General features: G+C 36.2%; 1 protein-coding gene and 1 non-coding gene across 5 annotated transcripts in view; one reads left to right on the top strand and one right to left on the bottom strand.

Annotated features, from left to right (window-relative positions):
* GPR160 (G protein-coupled receptor 160) overlaps positions 1–18,720 on the bottom strand; it is a 41,077-nt gene that overhangs the window by 7,673 nt on the left and 14,684 nt on the right. The gene's annotated exons all lie outside the window — the stretch shown is intronic.
* Positions 682–808, top strand: LOC130856229 (small nucleolar RNA SNORA40). Its single transcript, XR_009054520.1, has one exon. It is a non-coding gene; the product is annotated as a small nucleolar RNA SNORA40 (small nucleolar RNA).

Genomic DNA, 18,720 nt, shown 5'->3' with positions numbered 1-18,720 from the left:
AGGCAAAAATCCTTAATAAAATATATACTATAAAGTCATTAATATAAAAAATAATAATATAACCTAATACATCACAGCTTATGCAATCTTGGTTTAACATTAGAAAGTCAATGTAATTCATCATGTTAACAGAATAAAGGAGAAAAATTATATATCATCTGAATGGATGTAGAAAAAGCATTTAGCAAAATCCAACATGATAAAAACTCTCACAAAAACAAGCAATAGAAGGGAACTTCCCAATGAGATAAAAAGCATCAATGAAAAAACCCACATCTAACCTCAAATGCTGAAAGAGTGGCCCTTTTCCCCCTAAAATCAGGAACAATGCAAGGATGTCCACTCTTCAACCCTCCTCACATTTTATCAGACGTCCTAGCCAGCGCAATAGGTCATTCACAAGAAATAAAAGGCATGTAGACTGGAAAGAAGTAAAGCTGTCTTTAATCATGGGTGACATGATCATGTACTTAGAAAGTCCGCAATAATAGCTACTAAAAGTAACAAGTGAATTTAGCAAGGTTGCAAGTTAATTTTTTAAAAATCATACTTCTATATACCAGTGATAATTGGAAAATGAATAACATTTGCCATAGCATCAAAAATATGAAACATTTAGGGATAAATTTGACAAAGCACATACAAGCACAGTATTGTGAGTATTTTAAACATTGCAGAAATAGCACTTCTGTTTGCTTTTGTGTAATTTGTGGACAAAGACTTATAGACAGGTGCAAAAATAAATCCTCTTTTGCAACCCAGAACTCATTGTTCAGTACGAGTTTTGATACAGATAAGAAGGAACATGATACCTAAAACAGATTCAATTGATGGGGTTATTGATACACATAAAGGTTGCTTCCAGGACTATAGAATTGATAATTTAAAAGCATAAGATATGAGGGAAATTATCAGCAATATTGACTTAGTACTCTAATTTTTTAAGGGTTTTATCTTGAGAACACAGTATCTGGACTTTAAAAAGGTATTGGCATAGCCCCATAGGGTGTGAATATGTACTGTTCTAGGGTGTGAATATGTACCGTACTGTTTGTTCTTAGGAGTGAATATGATTTCAACATAATGCATGTTTAGATGGTGTCTAAAATTCAGAGCCAGTCAGCTCCGTCTCCTCTGACCCTAAACACAGTCCTAAAGAAAATTGTTTGAGGAAACTGGATCCCAAAGATTACAGGTGGGGAATTTCTAAAGTGTGTCCATGTTCTATTGGAGATCAAAGAAGCTGACCTAAAAGAATTGTGGACATGACAACTGTGGATTGAACAAAAGTTCTTTTTGAAAGGGTTGTCTTATCTTGAAGATTAAGACTCAAACATTGGAGGAACTAAGTGACTGGCAGTGGAAGGAATCAGAACATATGAAATTCCTTAAAAATGTATTGACTTAAATAATTTCTCCTGTGTTACACAATTAAAAAAAACCCTTTACACTTATAAATAAATAAAACATTGCAGAAAGAAATTAAAGAAGACCTAAATCCATGAAGACATATATGATGGATTATAAGACTCAGCAGGGTTTTTTTTTTTGTAGAAATTAGCAAGCTGATTCTACAATTTATATGGAAATGTAAAGGACCTAGCAGAGCCAAAATAATTTTTAAGAACAACAAAGTTGGTGAACTTACACTACCTGATTTTAAGACTTGCTATAAAGGTACAGAAATAAAGAGGGGGGGGGGTATTAGCATATGGATAATCCTATAAATCAATGGAACAGAAGAAAATCCCAAAGTAGACCCACACATTTATGGTCAATTGATTCTCAACAAAAGTACAAGGTAATTAATGAGGGAAAAGGATAGTCTTTTCTAAAAATGGTGCTGGAAAGCAGATATCCATATGGGAAAAATTAACCCTAACCCTTACTTCACACCATACACATAAGCAAACTCAAAATGGATCATAAGACTAAATGTAGAAATGAAACTGAAATTTTTAGAAGAAAACAGGAGAAAATTGTTGTGGTCCTAGGTAGATGTATTAGTTTCCTAGGGCTGCCATAACAAATTACCACTGGGTAGTCAAAAACAACAGAAATTTATTTTCTCACAGTTCTGGGGGCCAGAAATCTGAAATCAAGGTCTCAGCAGAGCCATGCTCCCTTTGAAGGCTCTGGAGGAGCATCCTTCCTTGCCTCTTCCAGCTTCTGGAGGCTCCTAGCATTCCTTGGCTTGTGACAGCATAACACCTACCTCAGCCTCCATCTTTACACAGCCTTCTCCCTTGTGTATGTCTGTGTGTGTCCTCTCCTCTTTTTGTAAGAACCCTGGTCACTGGATTTAGGGCCCACCCCATTCTGGTATGATGTTACCTTCATTACATCTGCAAAAACCTATTTCCAAATAAAGTTACATTCCGGATAGACAAGAATTTTGGGGGGACACTAGGCACCCACTACAGTGGGCGTAGCTTTCTCAGGACATGCACATACACAAGTTGATAAACTGGACTCTGTTAAAAAGCAAATACTTCTTTTTGAAAGCATAGTTCAGAAAACGAAAAGGCAAGCTACAGACTGGGAGAAGATACTCACAATAAATATTTTACCAATGACTTGGACCCAGAACATGAATGGACTCCTACAACTCTAAGACAATTAGCTCATTAGAAAAACAGGCAGAATATCTGAACAGACACGTTGGGGAAATAAAAACTACAAGGAGATACTGCTGCACACCAATTAGAAGAGCTAAAATTTAAGACTGACAATACATTTGTTGACAAGGAAGTAGAAAAACCTGACATTGCTTAAACAGTTTGGAGATTTCTTACAACGTTAACATTCAATTACCATTTTATACAATAATCCTACTCTCAGGTATTTACCCAAGAAAAATGAAGACATATGTCCACAAAAAGACTTGCACACAAATGTGTGTGGCAGCTTGATTCACCACGGCTCCAAACCCCATATATCCACCACCAAGAGAAGGATAAATAAACTGTAATATACCCATGTGGTAGAATAATTTTCAGCAATATAAAGAACTAAAGTACTGATACATGTTACACAGGGATGAATTGAAAAAACATGCTGAATGAAGCATCCTGACACAAAAAAGTACAGACTGTATGATTCCAATTATATGGAATTCTAGAACAGCAGAGCTAATCTGTAGGGCCAGAAACGCCATGAGTGGAAACCTAGGTCAGGTTGGGGCAGAGGCACCAGGGAACATTTTGTAGAGATGAAAATGTTCTTTATTTGGATTGGGGTGGTGGTTCAACAAGTTTATATACATCTTTCAAAATTCAAACTGAACATGGAATGGGTGTGTTTTATTAATTTATTTTTAAGGCTGTTCATCTCACAATATTGAATTTAAAAGTAAAAACCTGGCATCAATTTAAATATCCTGCAATAGGAAATTGGCTACATAAATTACGATACAACTTCCAATGAAGCTGCTTCTTTTCTTTCCAAGAAAACAGGAAAAGGAACATAAGCATCACCTAGGAGCTTGTTATAAATACAGAACCTCAGGCTCCAACTTGGAACTACTGAATCAATCTGCGTTTTTAATAAAATCTTCAGAGGAATCATATATACTGATAATAGGCTGAAGAATGCCAGCAATGCAGAAAGCACAGCGGCAACCTAATTTATATCTTAGGGCCCTCAAAAGGCTCAGGAATTGTTGGCCCAGGTAACTTTGAAAAGGGATGCAAAGATGGGGCTAAAAACGAGGATTATTTGCAAATGAAATAAACAGATCCCAGATCCCTTCCCCAACTCAATGCAACAGGTAACTCTCCCCAACTATGGAATAAGAATGGATGTCTTCTCCTCTGGCAAGGGTGAAAGAGAGTCTCTAGACTGTGGCAAGAGTTGAGGATGAAGGGGTAATGTGCTGAAAATGGAGACTGAGTAAAATTATACATATTAAAAGTTGAGATCTCTCCAGCCTTCTTTTCCCCACTTGGATTTCAGGAATGCCATCATCACAAAACATAAAGATCCAAAAATCCTTCTCTAGGAATCAGCCCAGGGAGAAATATCTAAAGACAGTGACATTGAGTCTTCCCTAAGGAAACATCCCAGATTATGCCCTAGACATCCACGGATCCCTAGACATTCGATGAAAATCTCTACAATGAAAAGTTAAATCCACAAGCAGAAAAAAAGGTAACTTGGAGGAAAGAGACAGTGCTAGAAAAAAACATTATTCAGAAACTCATTGTTTTCAGGGAGAAAATATTGCATCCACGAAACAAGAAGAGGAGGCTATTTAAAACAACCACCACAGAAATCACTCTTGGAAAATAAAAGTCTGATAGCAGAAAAGATAAGCTGAACTTAAGAGCTAGAAAATAAATTTCAGGAAATTTCCCAGAAAATGTAGAACAAGAAGATAAAGCATAAGAAAATAGAATACCAATCCAGCAGGTGCAAAATCTGCTTAATAGAAGTCACAAAAAGAATATATTGGAAGGAAAGGAATCAAGGAAGAAGAGGCTTAACATTTTCTAGAACTGAAGCTTTTTCAAGATTGAAAACGCTCCACCTTGATGAAGAAAACAGACTCATGCTGAGATACATCAGAAATTTCAAAAGAGTGATAACAAAGAGAAGAGATAACCAATTTTCCAAGAGAAACCACCACAACAAGAACAAGTTTTGTACAAAGAATTAAGGGATGGAACGGATATCTTGAAAATCAGTAAATGAAGGGAAAAAATAAAGCATTTATCCTGGCTTATATGAGATGTACCACTGGGTAACCCAGTAGTAGATGAGGAGAAGCATCTCTTTAAAAAGTGTTCCAACTTACAAATGAAAAATAAGTTGTAGACCTGGAATTTCACCCATTACTTAACGGATGTAGGCGTGAAGCACCTATGGCTACGATCGTCACAGCAGGAGAGGGACCAGACATTCTGTGCCTCCTATAGGCTGAACCTGCGTCTAATCAAATCTCTGGATCCAGCTGCCAATTTGCAAGAAGTGCAGAGGACACAAAACTGGAAACAATCCAGATTTCCATCAGCAAGTGAGTGGATAAACAAAAGAGTGGTACATCCAGGGAACAGAACACTACTCAGCAATACAAAGGAAGAGCTATCAATACATGTGAGAACACAGACGAGTCTCAAAATAACTATGCTGAGTGAGAGGCCAGGCGAAAAACAGGATGCATGTTGTGTGATTTCATTTATATAAAATCTTAGAAAATACAAACTCACCTAGAATGACAGAAAGCAGATAATTAGTTGCTGAGGAGACAGGGGATGGGGAGGAGGGAGAAATTACAAAGGCGCACAAGGAACTTTGGGGGTGATAAATGTGTTTACTCTTCTGATGCTGGTGGTGTTTTGTTTTTTTTTTTAATAATTGTCTTTATTTGTGAATTTATTTTTTTATATTTGGCTGCATTGGGTCTTCACTGCTGCACGTGGGCTTTCTCTAGTTGTGGTGAGCAGGGGCTACTCACAGCTCAGTAGCTGTGGTGCATGGGCTTAGTTGCTCCGCAGCATGTGGGGTCTTCCCAGACCAGGGATCAAACACTGGCAGGGGGATTTTTTTTTAAGCTCTTTATTGGAATATAATTGCTTTACACTCTTGTACTAGCTTTTGAGGTACACCAAAGTGAATCAGCTGTATTTATACATATATCCCCATATCCCCTCCCTCCTGCAACTCCCTCTCACCCTCCCTGTCCTGGCCCTCTAAGGCATCACCCATCACCGAGTTGATCTGGCAGGGGGATTTTTAACTACTGTGCCACCAGGGAAGTCCCTGGTGGTGTTTTCACAGGGGTAGACATACAGCAAAATGTGTATGTGCAGTTTATTGCATGTCAGTTATACTTCCATAAAGCTGTTTTCAAACAAGGAAATAAATACAGAGGGACATACTGAGCTGCACCATGAGTGTGCAATCAGCAAAAGTTACAATGGAAAACTATAATGGTCAAGTGATCCAGTTCTTCAATAGAAGGAATAGAAAAGTGATCTATAGATTGAAAGAGAGACTTGAAAGACATCTCAAATACTTTTTAAAGAAAGGGTAAGACTAAACTAAAGTCTCCAGGGACACACATTTGGGTGATAAAACTATTTTTTAGAAATGCAAGAAAGGATACTCAGCCATAAAAAATGAAATATGGCCATTTCCAGCAATATAGATGGACCTAGAGATTATCATACTAAGTGAAATAAGTCAGAAAGAGAAAGACAAATATCATATGATACCACTTATATGTGGAATCTAAAATACGACATAAATGAACTTATCCATGAAATAGAAACAGACTCACAGATATACAGAACAGACTTGTGGTTGTCAACAGGAAGGGGAGGTGGGGGAGGGAAGGATTGGGAGTTTGGGATTAGCAGATGCAAACTAGTATATATGAGATGCATAAACAACAAGGTCCTACTGTGTAGCACAGGGAACTATATTCAGCATCTTGTGATAAACCACAATGGAACAGAATATGAAAAAGAATGTGTATATATGTATAACTGAGTCACTTTGCTGTACAGCAGAAATTAACAACATTGTAAACAAACTACAATAAAATTAATTAAAAGAAAAACGAAAGCAAGAAAGGGATTACACTGAGTCAAGTTTTTTGGGGGAAGGGGCTCTTGAAACAGAAGTCTAGCTCTTTATCTGAGTGTTAGTTACCAGGGTGTTTGCCTTATGATAATTCGTTAAGCTATATATTTTTATGTATGGCTTTCTGTATCTGTATTTTATTTCTCAGTAAAAAGGCAAGTGTGTGTGTGTGTGTGTGTGTGTGTGTGTGTTTGTAATCAGAATGGGGTTAGGCACCTCAGCAACACCAGAAGCCAGAGATACCTTTACCCTAAGGAATTGTTAAGTTCAACCAAATAATAACAACACTTTCTGGCATAAAAACCATAGGCAAAATCAAAAGAAAACTGGAAAAAACACATTACAAAATACAACCTCTTTGAAATCAAACGGAAAAAGATCAAAAGTCCAATAGTGAAACAGTAAAATGAGCAAAGGACTGGAAGAGAGAATTCACAAAAAAGGAAAATGAGCTATTAAACATATGAAAAGATGGTCAACATCACTCATAAAGAAAACCAGAAATTTAAACTATACTATCTACCTCCTAAAAAGATAGGCATACCCCCTCCCCCAAATCTGTCAATAGACTATCTGTGAGACTGTAGGAATATAACTAGAAAAACTCCTTTGAAAAGCAATTTGACAGTATCTATCAAAATTGCAAACAATTGCATATGTCCTTTGAGCCAACAATTCCACTCCTAAGGATTTATCCTACAGATTCACTTGTATACATGAAAAATTAAGTGTTTTTATAAGATTATTTATGGAAGCACTGTTCATAATAAAGGAATGAAATAATCTAAATATCCATCAATAAGGAAATAGTTAAATAAATTATGACACATCCATCCAATGCAATACTATGCAGTTATTTTTTAAAAAGGAAGAAACTCTCCCATATACTGACATAGACATGTTTCTGAGACACATTACTGTGGAAGAAAGCAAGACACACAATAGTGCATAGGATGCACCACCACTTGTGTAAAAGGGGTGAGAAAAAAACCCATAGTTCCATATATGCATAAAGAAACCCTGGAAGGACACTTTGGTCAGAAAACAATGATAACATGGGCAGGAACTTGGCAGATTGGGTCATGGATGGGATGGAAACTTCAATACCCTTTTCCTACTATTAGAATTCTCCTAACCATGTGAATGTATTAATAATTTAAAAAAATTAAATAGACTGAATAAGGAAAAAAAACTAAAGTTATCTACAAACTGGTACAATTCTCAACTATACAAACTACGTATTTGACTTACTTTTAAAGGCTTTTAAGTCTTTAGTGGAAAAAATTAATTTCCAATGCAGAACTCTCTGCCAAGCTAAGTCAATTAATTTAAATAAAGTCAATTAAGTATAGATATAAACCAAAGCCATTTTCAAATATGTGAAGTCTCAAAAATGTCTGCATCAAACAAAGTTTTTAGGAAGCAAATGGAAGGCATACTTCATCAAGCCGAGGGAATAAACTAAGAAAGAGAAAGACATGGAATCCAGGAAACAGGATTCATTAGCAAAGAGGAAAAAGGGTCCGCAGGTGGGAGAAGATTAGAATACACCAGGTATAGAGCATACAATCTAAATTAGAGTAGCGCATGTGGCTACAAGGAGATGAAAATTCCAAATACCTCTGAGCATACTTAAAGAGATATACAGAAATGAGGAAGAGTTTGCAGTTGAATTACTGTGATGTATAAAGAAACAAAGAGGCAAAGAGACCACTCCAAGGAAAACAAAAAAAGCTGTTGAGGAAAGGAAACATAATATACAACACTGGTTAGCTGTGGATAGTTTTTGCAGTCATTATAACATTAACATTATGAATATGTACTGCTCTAACCCCAACTGTAACATAGTGATACTGACAGGATGGGCTCTGGACAGTGTTCACGGGTATAGTGACGGTGTCGTGGGGTTTGCCAGCAAGGCAGAAAGAGGCCTAGGTAATCATCTTCGCTCTAGGAAGTCAACAGATGAGGCTTACACTGAAAACTGTGCTATAACATGTTACCGGAGGTACAGAGGTAAATACCATCAGCTAAAGGCGTGGAAGTTGCCTGTGGGGAACAGGCAGAGGAATGGCTATTTTCCCCCTCCTGGAATAAGCTTTGTGACCCAACTACTCAATCCTTTGAATAATGTATTTTTGTTACTTGGATAAATATTAAAATTATATTTTAAAATGAAAATAAAGAAATTTTATTTTAAAACAAAATACTGTATTTCATCTACTTTAGGGCACACGGTTTCCCAGCATTTTTTGTATCTCTTAAGTCAGGATGCAGATGGCAACTTATAATCACTCTTAGTCAGACTGTGGCTTGTCACTGCCTGTGCAGGAATGAACTCAGGGCTTATTCCTGGTGGCAGGTCTAGGCAAATACGGTCACTCAATGTTTTGATCAACTACCACTCAAAGACCATTTGAGAACTCCAGGTTGCTGTTTGAAACAATCTCTGTCGACACCTGGTAAGATCAGGAAGCATCAGAATTTGCAGACATAACAATGGAACATTTTTTTTTTCTTAAGAGCTTTTATTGAGATACAGTTAACATACAATAAACTGCGTATATTTAGACTGTACAATTTGGTGTCCCAATCTCCCGATTCATTACCCCCCAACCTTCCCTGCTTTCCCCACTTGGTGTCCATATGTTTGTTCTCTACATCTGTGTCTCTATTTCTGCCTTGCAAACCGTTGATTTGTACCATTTTTCTATAGTCTGCATATATGTGTTAATATATAATATTTGTTTTTCTCTTTCTGACTCACTTCACTCTGTATGACAGTCTCTAGGTCCATCCATGTCTCTACAAATGTCCCAGTTTCATTGCTTTTTACAGCTGAGTAATATTCCATTGTATATACATACACCTTTTTTATCCATTCCTCTGTTGATGGACATTTAGGTTGCTTCCATGTCCTGGATATTGTTAATAGTGCTGCAATGAACACTGGAGTGCGTGTGTCTTTTTGAATTATGGTGTACTCTGGGTATATGCCCAGCAGTGGGATTGCTGGGTCATATGGTAATTCTATTTTTAGTTTTGTAAGGAACCTCCATACTGTTCTCCATAGTGGCTGTATCAATTTATATTCCCACCAACAGTGCAAGAGCGTTCCCTTTTCTCCACACCCTCTCCAGCATTTACTGTTTGTAGATTTTCTGATGATGCCCATCCTAACCGGTGTGAGGTGATACTTCATTGTAGTTTTGATTTGCATTTCTCTAATAATTAGTGATGTTGAGCAGCTTTTCATGTGCCTCTTGGAGAAATGCCTATTTAGGTCTGCCCATTTTTTGATTGCATTGTTTGTTTATTTGATATTGAGCTACATGAACTGTTTATATATTTTGGAGATTAATCCTTTATCTGTTGATTCGTTTGCAAATATTTTCTCCCATTCTGAGGGTTGTCTTTTCATCTTGCTTACAGTTTCCTTTGCTGAGCAGAAGCTTTGAAGTTTCATTAGGTCTCATTTTTGTTTTTATTTCCATTATTCTAGGGGTGGATCAAAAAAGATCTTGCTGTTATTTACATCGAAGAGTGTTCTTCCTATGTTTTCCTCTAGGAGTTTTATAGTGTCTGGCCTTCCATTTAGGTCTTTAATCCATTTTGAGTTTATTTTTGTGTATAGTGTTAAAGAGTGTTCTAATTTCACTCTTTTACATGTATGTATCCAGTTTTCCCAGGACCACTTATTGAAGAGGCTGCCTTTTCTCCATTGTAAATCCTTGCCTCCTTTGTCATAGATTAGTTGACCATAGTTTATCTCTGAGCTTTCTATCCTGTTCCATTGATCTATATTTTTGTTTTTGTGCCAGTACCATACTGTCTGGATCACTGCAGCCTTGTAGTATAGCCTGAAGTCAGGACGCCTGATTCCACCAACTCTGTCTTTCCTTCTCAAGATTGCTTTGGCTATTCAGGGTCTTTTGTGTTTCCATACAAATCGTAAAATTTCTTGTTCTAGTTCTGTGAAAAATGCCATTGGTAATTTGATAGGGATTGCATTGAATCTGTAAATTGCTTTGGGTAATATAGTCATTTTCACAATGTTGATTCTTCCAATCCAAGAACATGGTATGCCCCTCCATGTGTTTGGGGACACTTTTTTTTTTTAAACAGCTTTATTGGAATATAATTCACATACCATACAATTCACCCAATTAAAGTGTAAAATTCAAAGAGAGTGGAGCACCACTATACGCTGTACCATCCAATGCTTTTCGCGGTGATACTGAGGTGAAAAAACACAGGTACTGAAGACTAAATTGAAATGTAATTTAGAAAAGTTGGACACTCAATGCAAAGAAGTTCTAGGAAGACCTTAACCAATGTATTTTGCTTATAACTTCCTAATTAGGCATATACAAAAAAGGTATGACCAAAAGAAAAAAAAACTATGACTAATAAGTCTACAGGGGCTCTTTCAATAAATATAACAATTTAAAGTGAAAAAGCAAAAAACAAAAAGCAACAAAAACACTGCATCATAATTTGGCAGGATATTCTTTTTAGTGGTACATAAAATAATAATTTCTCACAGTTGATGGCATGTTAGAATGGATGAAATATAGTAATAAATCATAAAATAAAAAATATATTTTAAATTAAAAAAGAAAACATGCAGAGATATTATATAACCATTAAAAATAATGTTTTTGAGGACTTCCTAAGTGGTGCAGTGGTTAAGAATCCGTCTGCCAATGCAGGGGATAGAAGTTCGATCCCTGCTCCAGGAAGATCCACATGCCCAGAGCAAATAAGCCCGTGCGCCACAACTATTGAGCCTGTTTTCTAGAGTCTGTGAGCCACAACTATTGAGCTCATGTGCCACAACTACTGAAGCCTGTGCAGCTAAGAGCCCATGCTCCACAACAGAAGCCTCCGCAAGTGAGGAGCCCATGCACCACAATGAAGAGTAGCCCCCACTTGCCACAACTAGAGAAAGCCCGTGCACAGCAACAAAGACCCAACGCAGCCAATAAATAAATAAATTTATTTAAAAAATGAATAAAATAATGTCTTTGAGGTCTATTTATTGAAATGGAGAATTATCAATAATATGGAACAAAAAGAAGCAATATTAAAAACCATGTATGGTACAATTCAATTTTGTTTAAATACATGTAGACTGGATGAAAGTATACCAAATTTTAACAATGGTTATCCTTATATAGGCTACCCCTATATGTTCCCATTTTCCGTACAATGATTTTTTATTTTGTGATCAGAATAATAACCACTTTCTTAAATAGCTACAATACCATTATTTTATCCGGGACATTAGTTAGTAACATAATAATACACAGTACATATTAAAATCTTCCCAATTGTCCCAATATTATCCTTTACAGCTTTTTAAAAAAAGTCCAGGATCCAATCAAGGATAACACATTGCATTTACTTATGTCATTTTGGTCTCTTTTAGTTTAGAATAGTTCCCTGCTATTTTTTTCTTTTTGATGCTTTATGACACTGATATTTTTTTAAGACTCTAGGCCAATCGTCTTATAGAATATTATACAATCTGTATTTGTCTAATTGTTTCCTCCATACTAGATAAGCATTTTTTGAAAGAACACTAGATTACATGTCCCATTCTGTCAGTTTGTCTCATTAAGTTAGAGCAATTGATGAAGGAGGTGTCTGCCATATTTCTCTACTGTACACCTAGGTACCTTTTCCCTTTTGTAATCACTAAGCCATCTCTAAGGTGATACCTTGAGACTGTTAAGACTATGCTGTTCCCCAGCAAAGTCTGACGTAATCGTTCTAGCGTTCACTGCCTGAATCAATCATCACACTGGGAATTGCAAAATAGTGATTTTTTCTAATTCTATGACTCATTTTGCTTTTACAAACTAGCAATTTTTTTCCCCTGGAAATATAGATGCGTGGATTTGTTTTTATTCAGTATGTTATAGTCCACTGCCATTATCATTCTTTTGAATGTTTAAACTTTCCCATGCTCATGCTGTCAGAGTTCCCTCCACCTGAACTCTGTGTCCTCCTGACATGTCCGGTCTTTAAGCATTTGTTTGCTTTTGGGCACCTTGTACCTCTGCAGACCCAGTCATTTTTTCCAAGGAGCTCTAGTTCCTTTTAGTGAAAAACATTATTTAGAAAGCAAAACCTGGGCGAGAGGTGTGCACATTGCTACAGTGTATCTTTGGTTCCAGGCCTTTTTAGTGGGCAGGACTAGAATTTTTTTTTTAATCAGGAGTTGATACTGATAACCTCCAATTCAAAGCTAACAGCACAGGATTCTTCCTTATCTCAATCCTTATTTTTATTTCCTTCTTCCACAATGATAACCTGGTTCCCAGTTACATTAAGATATTGATTTATTCTAACTACAATACATCCTAAATAGTCTGAGTTACTACACTGATATCATTGCCAACAACTAACCATATAAATAAATGCCACTCTTTTTGCCCTAGACTATGTACTACTACAGGTACAGAGTCTGTGCACTGTGTTAAAAAGTTACCTGAATTCTTTCTTTTTTCTTCATGGTTATATAATCAATTTGATATACTGTTTTTGATTATTAGTTGTTCTTTGTATTTTCAATTACAGGATTTGCTTTGTTTTCATTTTTATTAATTTTATGTAATTGAATATGTAAAATACTTACACGGTTCAAAGTCAAAGCTACGTATATAAAAACTGATACTCAGAAAAGCTCCATTTCCATTCTTATCCCTCCACCCATATCCACCTACCCCTTATCACTCGTTTCTGGTTTATAGTTGCAAAGTATTTTCTGCAAAAATGATTTGTGGAGGTGTTTCCTCTGGAATAATTACTATAAGTGGGATTGCTAGGTCAAAGGGTAAATGCTTATTTATACACTTTTGTCAGATATTGCCAAATTCTCCTCCATAGGGACTGCTGACCATTCCTGAATGATGGTTTAACTAGTGTTAAATTCTAAGCTGAAAGTATGTACTCTTTTGTGTTCTAAATTTTATTGTTGATGAGAAATCTGCTATCCACTGTTTCTTAGAGGTATGGCAGAAATGGTTAGCAGTTCTCAAAATTTGTGCCCTCTTCTTTTTCTGAAACACACAGGGGACCTATATTTCCCAGTCGCCTTTGCAACTAGGTCTGTTCACATGACTGATTTCTAGCCAATGGGATGTGAGCAGACACGATATTAACCATTTCTGGGCAAAGCTCATTCCTCCTTCCTATGGGCAATCAGAGCAACTCTGAAGGACGCATGGTGAAGGTAGCAGAGCTACCATCAACTGGGTCCCTGAGCACAGAGGGCCACCCAATGACCTGAAATACCCACCCATTACGTGAGAGAAATAAGCTTGTACTGAATTTGAGCCACTGTATTTTTTACCTACTTTATAGCATTTTAGCCCATTCTAAATACAAAATCTTATTGCTTCTTCTTCATATCCCTCCCATCTTGCTGCATATATGTCCCTGCTTCTATTTCAAATTTTTATCCACTGTAAGTCTTCACTGTATCTACTGCCTGCTCTCAGCCTCACATAAGTATTCTTAGCCAGAGCACTGACTTATGAGGTGTGGTACTCTGCACATACTCGTATTACAGTTATTGATAGCTCAACTACCCTGTGATTCACCACGGCCCACTGCCTTTTTCTGCCAGAATAGGCAAAAAGCTAATCACTCTCCAATTTGAACTTCCTGCTTACAAAATTAGTATTCATTTGACACTGTCCAGTTTGTAAGTACCTAATTTATCTATCCAAGTTATTTTGACTTCTGTTTCCAGTATTTCTGGCACACAAACATATACAAAATACATCACCAGTCATAGATTAAAGTTTATTTAATAGAACTGGGTCTCAGACTGACCTCTGAAGGGTTAAACGGTAAGTGCTATCCCACAGCAGCACCCTATTCTTAATATCTCCGATCTTCCCACCGTCTGACTGCTGGTATCATATAAGCTAAACTATGTTTCCCTGGGTTGTTGCCGATTATGTTATTCATAATTAAATCAACAGCATGAGAAAGTCAAGATATATGTGCCCTGTTTCCTCCAGATCCTTACAATGTTCTTGAAAAAATTAGGTTACACTGATGAGATTCAGTTTTCCATACAGCTATCATTAATTTTTACCCAATGCTCTAGGTTTGCTTGTAAATTAATATTCTGGTGATGTATATTTTCACATATCTCTCCCTCACACGGTGACAGTGTCTTCTTATTTATCGCAAATTCCACACATATTTATTCACCTCTTCATCCTTTTGGTGTGAACAAATAGATTAATACAAGTACAATGTTCAGAATTAAAGAGAAAGGCGTTCCATGCCTTGTATTAATTCTTTTTGCCACCAAATTTTAAGAAAGATATCAATAAATATAAATATACGTAAAGAAGTCAACACATATGGGAAAGGGATTCACAAGAGCAATAGTTAAAGGGTTACAAGGTTGGGAGTTGTTCAAAAGTAGGGCATGTTAGTTTGGGAGCTAGTGTTTGCACCACCACCTGAAATGTCCAAATACATATGGGAGGCCTGCTCAGTAAACATGTTTATAAAGAGATTGTCTGCAAAGGACATTTGAACTAGAGACTGCTTCCTAGTTCTCAATGATTATCATCAACGTTAGTCCTGCTCTAAAGCAAAGGAAGGGGTTTAAGCATACAATGATCTGGAAAGTACCAATCAGAAAACTGTGCTCAGTGAGACCTCACTCACAGTCCCAAGCTACTGAACATGGCTCCTTGGATGTCTCAACAATCAGAACATGACACTGCTCAAGTTCAGTTGTCCGTAGTTTCTAAAACTGTGGCTCTGTTGGTCCTTGCTGAGAAAGTGAACCAGGCCAGTTACCTAAGGGAGATCCTTTTTTCAACTTCACACAACCTGGGATAGCCTACCCAATCAACCAGGGTCTAGTTGTCCCATAAGTCATCAACAACAGAATCACAGATCTATGTTGGCTTACACTACTACCATAAACACCCACCTGTTTTTTTCCATTTTCTCAGGATTTGGAAAATACAATATACACATCTCCTCATATTGTTTTTTTTTTTTTTTTTTTTTTTTTTTTGGCACACGGGCTTAGTTACTCCGCAGCATGTGGGATCTTCCTGGAGCTGGGATCGAACCCGTGACCTCTGCATTGTCAGGCGGATTCTTAACCACTGCGCCACCTAGGAAGCCCATTATCTCCTCATATTGATTTATTATTTTTATTGAAGTATAGTTGATTTACAATATTATACTGTTTTCAGGTGTACAGCACAGTGATTCAGAATTTTTACAGATTGCTCTCCATTAAAAGTTATAAGATAATGGCTATAATTTCCAGTGCTATACAATATATCCATGTTGCTTATCTATTTTATACATGGTAGTTTGTATCTTTTAATCCTATACCCCTATTTTGCCCCTCCATCCTTCCCTCTCCCCACTGGTAACCACTAGTTTATTTTTTTTAATCTGTGAACATGTTTCTGTTTTGGTATATACATTTGTTTATTTTTTAGATTCCACAAATACATCATACCATATAGTATTTGTCTTTCTCTGACTTATGTCACTAAGCATAATATTCTCTAGGTCCATCCACATTGCTGCAAATGGCAGAATTTCATTCTTTTCTTAACGCTGAGTAATATTCCATTGTGTATATATACCATGTCTTCTTTATCCGTTCATCTGTTGATGGACACTTCAGTAGCTTCCATATCTTGGCTATTGTAAATAGTGCTGCTATGAACAATGGGGTACATGTATCTTTCTGAATTCATGTTTTTGGTTTTGTTTTTTTTTTTTTTTTCTTTCAGATATACATCCAGGAGTGGAATTGCTGGATCATATGGTAGTTCTACTTTTAGTTTTTTGAGGAAACTCCATACTGTTTTCCATAGTGATTTCAGCAATTTACATTCCCACCAAAAGTGTACAAGGGTTCCCTTTTCTTCATACCCTCGCCAACATTTGTTACCTGTGTTCTTTTTGATGATAGCCATTCTGACAGGTGTGAGGTGATATCTCATTGTGGTTTTGATTTGCATTTCTGTACTAATTAGTGATATAGAGCCGTCTGTATGTCTTCTTTGGGAAAATGTCTATTGAAGTCTTCTGCCCATTTTTGATTGGGTTTGTTTGTTTTTGGATATTGAGTTTTACGGGCTGTTTATTTCAGATATTAACCCCTTGTCAGCCATATCATTTGCAAATATTTCTCCCATTCTGTAAGCTGTCTTTTTGTTTTGTGGATGGTTTCCTTTGCTGTGCAAAAGCTTTTAGGTTTAATTAGGTCCCATTTGTTTATTTCTGCTTTTATTCCTTTGCCTTAGGTGACAGATCCAAAAAAAAAAATTTCTTCAATTTGTGTCAAAGAGTGTTTTGCCAATGTTCTCTTTTAGGAGGTTTAGGGTTTCAGGTCTTATATTTAGGTCCTTAATCCATTTTAAGTTTATTTTTCTATATGGTTAGAGGAAATATTCTAATCTTATTGTTTTACATGTAGCTGTCCAGTTTTCCTAGCACCACTTATTGAAGAGACTGTCTTTTCTCCATTGTATATTCTTGCCTACTTTGTCATAGATTAATTGTCCATAATTGTGTGGGTTTATTTCTGAGCTTTCTATTCTGTTCCATTAATTTATGTGTCTATTTTTGTGCCAGTATCATGCTGTTATGATTACTGTAACTTTGTAGCATAGTCTGAAGTCTGAGAATGTGATAGCTTCACCGAAAATCATCTGAAATTCCCTTCAAGGCATTGATTTCTTCAGTGCTTAGACCAAGGACCATAGACTTCACAGTCTCCCAGGGTTTTCAGGTCAATGAAGAATTGGGATATAGGCAATGAGTATACAGATTTTTTGGAGAATTTTTTTTATTACTGGACACTTAAATGGAAGGACTTTGTCATATCCATAAGTTAGGTCTCCCAAGCTCAGCAAGTAGGAAGTAAGACCTTTTAAGCTCAAAATCTCCTTGTGTACAGTTCTGTTATTTTCATGTTGATTTTTTTTTAAGCATGAGACTAATGGCATAAGTTTCAGGGATTAAGAGAAGTTTGGAGCGATAGGCAGGCCCCTTAAGTCAAATAATTCTACCTAAATATATATGGTGCTTTTTAGTTTATGAAGTATTTTATGGAGATTATCAGATTCAAATTGTCTAAATCATGCTCCTGAACCTACATTCCCTGAATTATTCCAAGATGTTCAAGTGATAGAAGTAGTACCAGTGATCTAGTTCTCTAATTTGACATGACGAAAAAGTGCCAAAAGATGAAGAAGAGACATATTCATATGAACAAAGGAAAACAAACCATGTGATCATCTTGAGAAATGCAGGAAAAAGCTTTTGACAAAATTCAACATCCGTGCATGATAAAAACCTCTCAGCAAAGTAGGAATTGAGGAGAATGTCCTCAACTTGATAAAGGACATCTATAAAAAAATCTACAGCTATCATCATACTTAATTGTGAAAAACAAACCACCTTTCCCTTAAGGGAACAAGGCAAGGTAAAAGAAAAGGCATGAGATTAGAAAGGATAAAGCAAAACTCTTTGTAGATAATGTTTATATGAGGGTGAGTCAAAAATTATCCGCACTCCAGTTATATTAAAACTTCTGTAAATTTTACAGCCAGAGTGCGGATAATTTTTGACCAACCCTCGTATATACAGAAAAATTCTAAGGCATCTACCTAAAAGTTACTAGAATTACTAAGTTACTTTAGTAAGGTTGCAGATCAATTTTTAAAATTGCATATATACATAACAAAATTTGAAAATGTAAAAACTGCCATTCACAATAGACTTTAAGATGTAAAATACATAGGATTAAATATTTAAAAATATGTACCAATCATCAATGCTAAAAGCTATAAAACACTGCTGAGAGAAAGTAAAGATCTAAATAAACTGCAAGATATACTAAGTCTATGGAAGATTAATATTGTTAAAATGTCAATGCTCCCTAGATTGGTAGATTCAATGTCCTGATCAAAATTCAACCAGGCTTTCTTGTAGAAATTGACAAGTTGATTCTAAAACATATATGAAAATGCAAAAGATTCACTCTGCTGCACAGCAGAAACTAATACAACATTGTAAAACAAGTATACTCCAATAAAAATTAATTAAAAGAAAAAGAACAAA

This window comes from Hippopotamus amphibius, chromosome 6 (genome assembly GCF_030028045.1).
Source record: "Hippopotamus amphibius kiboko isolate mHipAmp2 chromosome 6, mHipAmp2.hap2, whole genome shotgun sequence".
In the NCBI taxonomy this organism is placed as follows: domain Eukaryota; kingdom Metazoa; phylum Chordata; class Mammalia; order Artiodactyla; family Hippopotamidae; genus Hippopotamus; species Hippopotamus amphibius.
The sequence above is the reverse complement of the archived record's forward strand: the minus strand, read 5'-3'. Positions and strand labels throughout refer to the sequence as shown.